This window comes from Liolophura sinensis, chromosome 1 (genome assembly GCF_032854445.1).
Source record: "Liolophura sinensis isolate JHLJ2023 chromosome 1, CUHK_Ljap_v2, whole genome shotgun sequence".
NCBI lineage: Eukaryota > Metazoa > Mollusca > Polyplacophora > Chitonida > Chitonidae > Liolophura > Liolophura sinensis.
In genome coordinates, this window is record NC_088295.1 from 26266502 (window position 1) to 26277635 (window position 11134).

Genomic DNA, 11134 nt, shown 5'->3' on the forward strand with positions numbered 1-11134 from the left:
ATTATAAGCGTGGCTGTGACAAGGTACCGGACAAATCACGCCAAAATGCGTGTGTATGAAAGGCACGGCGGGAAGGAGTGGAATTAGTCGCAATGGGTCTACGGCTGCTCAGGTATTTTATTAAGAAGGCCAAGATGTCCTGCAAGAGGGGTAGTTTGAAATCAATAGGTGGTCGCTAGTGGAATGTTGTGGTGATGGATGGAACAAGGCTCTTGATTGGCTGTGGCGGCAATTTCCGCTTAAGGAGCGGCTAACCATTATATCACTTGTGTATTGATGTGCTTATCTGGCAGAGGTCCAGTGTGAACGAAACGGATTGTTTGGGAGATGTGGTATCCAGCAGATAGTCTGCTAACAGAACCTCTGAAAAGTTTTCAATTCACCAACAGTATTCAGCGTTTCAATGCGATGATAACGGTAAATTCTGACTGATTAATTGTTTTCCGCCCCAGGCCTTGGTTACGATGATGTCATGTCGTAGAGGACAAAGTTCACAGACATCATGTAATGTGTTGTTGTATTTGTTCCATTGCAGGGCTGTCCGCTAAACCACAGGTAACACAAGATACTGTGATATTTTGCGAGACTAACCTTCAACCAACTACACAGTTCCCTTTGGATTTTTGGAACAGGCTAGCTTTGTTATGGTATAGGGCTGTCAGTACTGGTTTTGCTTAGTGCATCAAAGCAACATTATTTACTGTTCAAATGTCGTTGTGAATGGCTATAATGAAACCCGTAAATGGGCATAGAGAATCACCGTATACAGATTAAAACAATCTCAACACCGAGCGTATCAGAATCCAGAGAATGATTCAGACAAAGCTGTTGATTTAAGTTCTGTACTTAAATTTAAAGAAATAGTATATGATAGACTCGGAAGAAATGCGGGGACTCTGTTGAGGGGACACCAATGGCTCATATGATTAAAGAGACTATCAGGCCCTAGACCACTGAAATTACGTGTTCGAACCCACATCTCGCCGTTTCTTCTGTAGCCTTGTCAAGAGGGTTGTCAGCTACCTGGAAAGGATCGGTGGTTCACTCCGAGCACTCTTATCTCATTCACTCATCAACCTGAGCATCGTGAGATAAGGGAGAAATTCTTGAATCAGTGTCGAATCAGCGTTGAAACAGACATTCTTACCAGCAGTCAACCAAGATAGACGTTCCGGGGCAATAATCGCAAGGCCGTTCCCAAAACAAGGGTAAACACAAACTACCAAAGAACTAAGGAAGTTATAAAGTGCAAAAATTAAAACACCAATCAAACACAAAATCAAAAGATTTACCCTGCTAACCCTTGATTGGTGTGGGTGTTTTCAAGCCACGTACGGCCTTTTCTTCTGGGATATAACTGTGTTAATTTGCAAGGAGCATTTCTTGGAGTTAAAATGGATTATCACCTGAAAAAATCTAGCAAATCTGACCATTTGATTATGACAGTCAGAAAAGTTTTAAAATCAGATTAACTTGGTTACCAATATATCCAAAACACAGTCTCCGTTCTTGATTGTTCCAGTGCGCACTGCACCCCATCTGGATACAAATACAAATGGATGCTCTAGTTCCGTGAGATAACGAACAGAGGGCAGACGTCAGTTGATCCCCTTCAAAAGCTAAATCAGATTGATTTCACTAATTTGTTATTTCAAAGCTTCCATAAACCCAGGTATTCAATCTCAGTTGCAACATGCCATGGAGATAATTAAGGAGGATCACTAAGCTTTTTCTTCGATGTGCTGGAAAAAAGGTTTGTCCCGTAGTGATCGCTCTTATATGGCTGATCCCGTGTGGATAAGGATAAAAAAAATCCACGACTTCATGGAGTGACAACAACCGTCTCTGTTTCCATGCGATCTTGTCAAGCTGTCCTTGAGTCCTACACTTCCACTGCATTCGTAGCGGTGGGTTTACATGAAGGGCATATTCAGTAAAACCATCGAGGGGATTCGCCACGGGTTCTGGCTTAATTAGCATACATAACCTAAATTAATTCCTGATTGAAATTCTGCAAGCTTTGTAACAGAATGATATAACAGGATGTTGGCGGCCAATTAATCTAGACCAGGGACGTCTAATAAATTTTAATTAACATAATTGCATTGTAGTAATTTGTTAATATTTATGCATTTACATGAACTGTTTGAATAAAACTCTGTGTGAGGTAAATTGACAAGAGACCGTATTTCATCGGTTATTCGTGACCCTTTGCAAACTATTACACTGTCGTCGCCGCTCTGGGTGTTCTCTCTGTGCTGTACGTCTCAATTATCTGCCGATGTGAACTGTATGCATCAGAAATGTTGAGCGACAGATATCAGAATGCCGACCGAGTTCATACCCAAGTATAGCCACCGTATTTATCAGTCTTATAAAATGGCGAACATCCGCCAGCAACTGACGAATTGGCTGATCAAAGATTGAACACCTACGTGAGACACGCAATTTTGTGATCAGCTGAAAACGTGAAAATGTTATAAAATATGCTATAAACCTTTGCGAAATTTCACTGGGTGTAAATTTGTATGTGCTAAAGGGTGGTAAGTCGTGTCCATGGGAATGCAGGTGGAGATTAATGCACATCTAATTGCGGTTTTCATTTGCACGTGAGTTTAGTGTAGTTTAGTGTATGTGGCGCAGGTGTTGGTAAATTTCAGTTATTGTGCGTGACATCTATGTTGTCAGTTTTCACTTACTGTGTATGGCAAATTACGCATATTGCTTGTGATAAGTGCGTTTGGTAATTTTCTGTACAACACAAATCGTTTTAAAAGGTTGGGAATCCCGTTAGTCTCAGTATGGCACGAAACAAACATCCTCTCAGGGTTCGACAATTAATACACTGCCGTTGTGAGACTGTCACGCAGTCGTATAGATTATACTGCATCGAATTAACTAACACCTATAACCCAGGTAAAACTTGGTCACATATCGAAAATATCAACGCTTTCTTAAAATACAAAAATTATAAAACTTGTCTACTGGAAAATTTGTATGTTTATCATTGACGTTGCACTGAGAAGATATTACCTTCAACAGTGCGCGATATTCCGGGAGGGTTTTTTTCGCAGTTCATAACTAGTTTCAGGCTATACTCGCCAAACTCATTGCGTATATTATTAAATTAACGGTTTCTTGTTCAGGTGAAGATATGGTAAGTAACATATAGATATTGATTTGCAAAATCTGCTACGACACAACCAGTTGTAGACTTAAATACAAAACATATCGAAGTGACGTCCTAGATGTGAATCTAATAACATGTCGAGTTAAAACCATGTGATTGATTTGTATCCAGTTCTACATGTCAAGTATTATGAATTGTTGCAATTGTGTGAATTTTTTTCCCAAAAAAATCCGGAAGAGCAGACTCCTGTTCCACAAAATTATCGTTACCTATGAAAATCGATCATAACGTAAATGGCGACACGTGTTGAAAACCTGTGTTGTCGTTGTTACAATCACAAGTATTAGTTTATCATAAATTTGTGCAGACAGACGCAAATTGTCTGTATCAGCGCAGTTGTCTGTTTGATTCTAATATCCACCAGAACATGTATCTGTTGACTGATATGTAAGCGCTATTATGGAAATCAAGAAAAGTCCAAGTTAATACTCAGTGTGCATAAATTTTTATTAACTTGTTACATGAGCGTCACAGTCACCCAACAAGCCTGTTATATCCTTAGCTAAAATATAGTACATGAGCAAATGTACAGGTGGCCGGGTCGGGTCTTGCCAAAGACTTGTCTCGTCTTGTGGCATTAGTCAGATCTTGCGTGCTTTGTTATTACTGCAAAAAATGGTGTGTCAAGGTTATTCCATACAACGACATAACCCGGGGCGGCGAGGGGCGGTAACAGTTGCAAATCAAAGCGCAAACGAGATACATATTTTGATTTTCGACGACTTATACTCTACCAATGTAGACGATTCGAATACTGAGGTCATTCATTATCCTACAACATTCCTTGCGTCTTCTAACATCACCGAAAACTGTCCACTGCTTCTCTTTGCATAATTCCGTCCAAATTTTATACTTATATAATTTCTTAGTTCTTTGACGGTGTGTAATAAACTTAATTTTGCGGACTGGCCTTGCGATTATTGGCCTGGAACGTCCATTTGGTTTGCTGTTGGTATACGAATGCATGTTTCCATGCATAGATTTACAAACTGTACTTGTTGCTGACTCGCTTGGCGCTCACGGTTAGAGAAAGGAAATCTGACAGGTTGGCCAGGTGTTAGTATTATGTGATTATGTTGGGTGTCATGTTTGATGTCTTTGACATGATACTTCAGCGCTGGCAGCACTTTGGCGGTGACATATGACAGAAAATTGTTTAAGTATAACGTAAAACCACAACCTCGAATACATATACATATGTGTTAGTGGAGAGAAAACTAGAACGCCTGGTGTAAACACAACCCTACCCCAGGTACCTGCGTTCGAAGTAGCGATAAAACTAAAGCGAAATTTAATCCTTTGGATATCTAGATCTCACTGTAAGCGTCATATTCTCCTGGCAAACTGCCCATTGCATAGAAATCGTTTAAAATATCCACCCAGTGTACAATAGTTTCAGAACAATGGAACTATTCTACCAAACGCGGGAAACTGCCTATCAGTATTTGTATTGCTATAGCCTGTATTCAGGCAAGGAAATGGGTAACAAATACCTCAGCTGTGTACTGCATACATTTTGTCATGCTCAGCATACAACTAATTTGTACATAACTATCCAAACACAGACATCAATATCTACCAGATTGATTTATGTTGTTTTTCTGACCCACGTGACAGAGATAACTCGTCTATTTTGGCGTAGAAAGCAGTAATGATAGCATTACAAACATAGTGTCATTACTGTGATGAATTAGTGAAAATCAGTCTTCAAACAGTGATGTCACAATGGAAAACGGGGGTAAACTTCTGAATAGGCAATTAAAACGCCCATTTTATATATTTGTGCAGAGCTGTTTTTATAACTCAAAGTATATATGACAGGAATATCACTTTCACTGGCTTACCACTAGTATTCCGTGACCAGAGAGAGAGCGTAAAAAGTGATCTCCATACCGATATCTTCATGATTTTTCTATCACACATTAACAGTGAAATCAGGCCGGTCGACATTTTCTTTTTCCATAAATCAGAACTTGACTCCAGCTGCCTGTAACCTGTTTGTGTGACCATGGTTTGATCGAAATGATCAAGTTGTTTTTTTTAAACAAGGACATATATAAGAAGTCTATGCAAACGAGAAAGTTTACTTTTAGCCGTCAGTCATTTCCTGGTGAAGTTGTCATTCTTTCATGTAGAAAAAAGATAGATCAGCAAATTATTATTTGGGTAAAGTACAAAATCTGTAGACGTTCTCGCTGACAGTTTAATTGCAACTGTTGTTGTCGAAACTTAAACGCGATGTTTAAGCTGTACTTGTTGTTGAGAAAATCCTATTGTAAATAATGAGAACTAGTAAGAAAAATATAATAACTTGAAACATCTTGATGAGGTGATTACGATATCAGTTATCACTATTAAAAAACATGTGCATGTAGGTCGATATGTTATTTCACTTATATAATCAGGAATCCTGGGTACATTGATTTTTTACGTGCAATTGGTATGATGCCACAAAACTCTTAAAACTTTTTTATGAGTTTTTTTCTAAATGATTCATTTTCATTGAAGCTATCTTCAAAGTGTTACTTAGTTTTTTATAAACAGGTGCAGATTCAACTCAGAAGGTTCATAATTTTTAATTAAATCTTCAAGTTTTCATTTTGTCTATATGACACCTGAATCAGACCTAACCTCAATGACTAAGCATATAAGCGTCGTTAAAATTAAATTGAAATGTATGGTTCACATCAAAAAAAACTTTGATGAGTAATTCAATCTGAAACGCGTAGTGAAGGCGTTTGATAGAACCAGTTTTCCTAGTAATTACTTGAGACATTAGTCAAAATCGTCACACAAAACACAGGATCCAAAAACAGTTACAAGGCGAATCATGAACACTCCATATGGAGAAACCTACGAAATGGTGGTATCCAAGAAAGGATAATTTAAAATTTCAAAACTGAAACTACCCCTTTTGTAGTCAAGAATGCGAGAGAAGTTAAACCGTTTTGGACCAGATAAGATGTACTGTCTGCATAGTAGTTTCCTTTAAATCCAGTGACGGTGGATATATACACTGTATCTTTGACAGCCTTTGCTCTAGGATTCAGGTCATCAATATACCGTATAGTGAATGAGAAAGGTGATCAAGGTTGTTCTATAATAATTTCTGCACACAGTAGTACATTCATACGAGAACAAGTATAGGTCAGCCAAAAGGGGGGCACAATTTGTACCCATCGTAATATCTATATAGTGCCACAGCCAAATTGCAGGGTTCCTCTCCGACCGACGTGTGATGGGTTGCTTGTGGTCGTGAGTTTCTCCCGGACTCCTCCGGTTCCTCCCACCACAATGCTCGCCGCCGTTGTATAAGTGAAATATTATTCACCACGGCGCAAAACATCAATCAAATAAACCAATCAATCAATTACAGCCACGAATTTCGCATCTGTCAGATGTTACTAATGAGAACTTAAAGCAACTCGAACAACAAAACTTCTCACGAATAGTATTCCTTGTATTGCATGAATCGTTTGAGCTATTTCCTATGATTAATAAAGATGATATCATATCTGACTGTAATGTTTTATCTTACTGAAAAAAATGTTTCAAAGTTTTGTCATCTCACGAATCCATGATCATACAGGGAGAATAATTACGTACTTGGCCGGTATACTGATCCGCCATGTTTTCAGGGATCGGTAGGAGGCACGGTAAAACATGGATATAATGCGGTGGTCAAACGATTTTAATCAGCAGAGTAATGAAATACGGCGAATTTCCCACAGAAATAGTGGTAAGATTTAAAGGTCAGTCTGGATTCAAAATGAAGATTTGATTTCCTCCTCTAAAGTGTCCATGAATGCCGGAGTTACATATATTTGTTAACCACTGTATATTATAAGCGTACGTATTAGATATACATTGTATTACAATTAGACACAATGTACTATTATGCTATAGTCCTTATATATTATTATACTATTGTAGTATTTTAATGTCATCGTTTGTTAAATGTGATGACAACACAACATTTCAGCCAATTCTGCTTAAGCCATGGTGATAGTGGGCGTGTAATTTGCTACTATTTATGCATTTACATGAATGGTCAGAATAAAACTTTAACTGAGGTAAAACTGACAAGTGGGCTTATTTCACCATGTGACTATTTTCTAGCTATCACACTGTCGTCGCTGATCTGGTTTTCTCTATGCTGTATGTCTTAATTCTGAATTTCTAAACATGTTGTTGGAATCACGCATCTTTTAGAAAGGTAGTCATTGCTTTGACATTCCTAAAATTTTTTTGAACCTCGGTTTTAGTCTCTAATTCGGAAGCCTTCTTGGGCGCCATATAAGTTGTCCGATTCCACTGGATCTCTCAACGCCGGCGATTGACATGTGCTCCTAATGACCACTGAGCGTATTTGTTTAAACAGTAAACCCTTTGTTAATAGATTTCTGAAAGTACACATCAGTGGTATATATCAAATAACCCATGCAGGGCGTTGTGTGTTATCGTGCCGGTTATACAAGCCAAGATTCTCTCAGGAGCTGTGAAGGCCATAAGGCAATGTAATGACCTGGTCAATGGCATGAAACATACTAATAAAGCCATGTATCAGCCTTATCAGACTGACCACACAATGTTGAATTGCCCTTAGTGAATATTATACGTTCAGATTTCCAATCGGTGAGAAAATCACACAAGGGGAAAACGAGAGCCAAGGGTGATCCAATTGGCGACTTCCATAATAAGATGTTAATTGATCACAATAAGAACATAGTTTCAGGGTCAGGAAAGGGACATAGCTTTACTAAATCGAACAATTTATTTTGCTCTGTTATGTAAGAATCTAGACAAAGCATAAGATCGACAATATGGAATCTAGTAAAAATATTTATATCTTCGCACATGTTCTGTATCTTCCTAATACAAATGTAATCCTAATGTATGGCATGTATTGCAAAATGTGGATAATTTGAAATACACGAGCCCGAGAGAAACCCACGACCATCCGCAGGTTGCTGCATGACCTTCCCACGTACGACCAGAGTGTAAGCGTGCATGTTTGATCAGTAAGCATCATGCATTGCACACGTACACACACGTGTTTTTTTAAATGCCACTAATTAGCGTACAACACCAGGCCACACGATCACGAAGTGATCTTAGACTTAAGTCAAAATTTCAATAATTGAACTTGGTATATTCACTCCGGGTATTTTGCCTGAAATTTGTCTTACAATAGCTTACCCAAAATTCATGCTGCCAAGCAATATTTTGACCTTCTTACGTAAGAAATAAGAATTTTAAAGTGACATTTTGATTTAAGTCTAAGGTTGCTTCGCGACCCCTGTACCGGGGATATGCGATACACTATTGGTCTAATGTGTTGACTCTGTATCGACAAGCCTTTTGGCTGGTTTCGCTAGGGCTTTAATTCAGGGGCTAGTGAAATATTTGAATAAGTTCGGTGGTTTCTACCTAGGTTTATCCAATAGACCAAAATTAAAGATATGTAAAATATCATTGAGAACCGTGTTGGTAAAAATGTATAAATGCACTACAAGGATTACCTTTTTCTGATTTCGAACATATATATTTATCTCTTTGATTTGTGTTTTACGCCGTACTCAATAATATTTCACTTATACAACGACAATGCTGGCAGACCTCACAGCCTCGAACCTGTATATATGTATATATACTATTATATTAGTTTTAAGCATGCTGTTAGTTTTAAACATGAAGACAGTGGCATACTTGATAATTACCATAACATGACTGACAAACTGTTTTAGGGTCTATCAGTACAAGATGTGAGATCTGTTAGTTTACACACAGGCCAAACCAATTGACAACTGAAGATCTTCCATTTCGCAAAATCGTTAACAAAATGGCCATGGGTTGGCAGTGAGCATCAAATTTTTTCTCTTCACCAGGTCTCACAAAATTACAGGGCAGTTTGTGAGAAAGTGTGGTGTCAGTTACATCATGGTGTTTTTGAACCAGTTGATTCAATGCTGGCTTCAAAAACACGTTACATTTAGAAAAACCAAAATAAACGGTTGCTTACGCTGGCATTTGAAGCCTACACGAAGAGGTCATTGAACCATTGGGAAGTTTTTCGCCTTAGGTTTGCCTTCATATGTCTGGGTAAAATGATAAAAATCAAAACTGTTCAATATTAATTTAGATCTGCTTGTCGCAGATGTGAGGTGGATATTGATGATTCATATGTCAGTGCAAATGGCTCTACACCGGTCATATACTGTGCTTATGTGTGATTAACAAACGGAATGTCATAAAATAAAATCTAACAAACTACGACGCATGTGCACAGTGTTAAACTTTAGACAAATTAACTGAACATGAAATGCGATTCAAAAACATTTACCCTTAAGGACAATGCTAGTTTAAAGGCAAAGTAAAAAAAGGTGTCAAATGATGATAGCCGAAAAGAAAAGCCGTCTACTAAAACAAAAATTAAAATATAATTAAACTGGAAATAAACATGGGTTGGTAAAAATATAAAAAGGCAATGTAATATAGATAAACACAGCGACTTCTGTTTTATGGTGCTTAAAACCTATAAAACAAAAAATGATTCATCAGAATGATTCTTTGATGAAGAGAACTAATAGGCTTGTCGTGCGAGGTTTAATGACTAATTGTGTAGTTTGATGTAGTTGTGCCGAGCTGACAGAAATCCGTGAACGGAGAAAACTCGTTTATTATAATCAGCGCTAATACCCCTAAATTTATCTTTTCATGGAGAGCTTATACTTCCACCGGGGGTCTCCATGGCCGAGTAGAAAGTGTGCTAGAGCTGTACAACAGGAAAATGATCCAAGAGACGCTCACCAGTGCGATAGCTGTGAGTTCAGTGTTAAGCTCATGGATGGTTGTAGGTTTTCCCTGGGCTCTCCCCGGTTTCCTCTCACCATAATGCTGGCCGCCGTTGTGCAAGTGAAATGTTCTTAAGTACGGCGTTAAATACCAGTCAAATAAATAAATCCCATTGTGTAATTATGCCTTTGAACTACTCAGTGACAAAGAAATGTACAAATCTCAGTATTGTCTCTGGAAGTCCTAATATGGGCATTGGAGTGGCTAGAGATTTTTAGTTAGTTAACTGAGATCATGTTCTTATCACGAAAACGAAAGCGTTAGGTTATTAGTCATGCATGTATGTTTTATGCTATGCTGTCATAAGCAATTTGGTGTGTCATTACTCAGCATTCGAGTCACTTCAGAAGGAACTTATGTTTCACTTCTTGTCCATGTTACAGTACCAAACGATACATTATATCTTTTAATGACAAAGAAAACACTGACATGAATTATATGTCAGTTGAAAAGCCCATTATACAGTGTCCCGAAAAGTAGTTCGATTAATTGATTTTTTTTTATTGTTTTAACCTACCGGTGAATAAATGTCTTTGAAACTTTCTATGGTGGCCTTTTTTGACCATATTGGGACCAGTCACATCAGGTCTTTGCCACTTAACACACACAGACTCCTAGATTTTATCGTTGAGAATGCATATACATGGAGATCTATAAATGCATTCATCGAATGGACCTTGAAAACGATTTTTTATGCAACAAATATGAATATGAAGTCACTGATACCCTCAAAGTCACTATACAGACCACCACAGAATCTGACGCCGGTTTTGAAACCATTTCACTTGGTTAAAAAATGTAAGTAGAGCTATATTACACGCTGGACTGTGTTCTTTGATATTGGCCACCTTTGCACTCTTTAGGTGTAAGCATAGTTACAGAACTTTCTAGACCCGTTAGGCCTAAATATGTCGACTTTAATATGTCCTGCTGCTTTCGTATTTAAAAGCATCAAGCGGCAGTCCGTAAGTCCATTCGTGGGAGAACAATGTCTGAAGTTCACGTAAGGCTTAGATACGTGTATGTTTAGCTAATTGACTGAAGTATATGGCTGAAGTACCTACACGTTTAACTGTTTAACGTTCACGT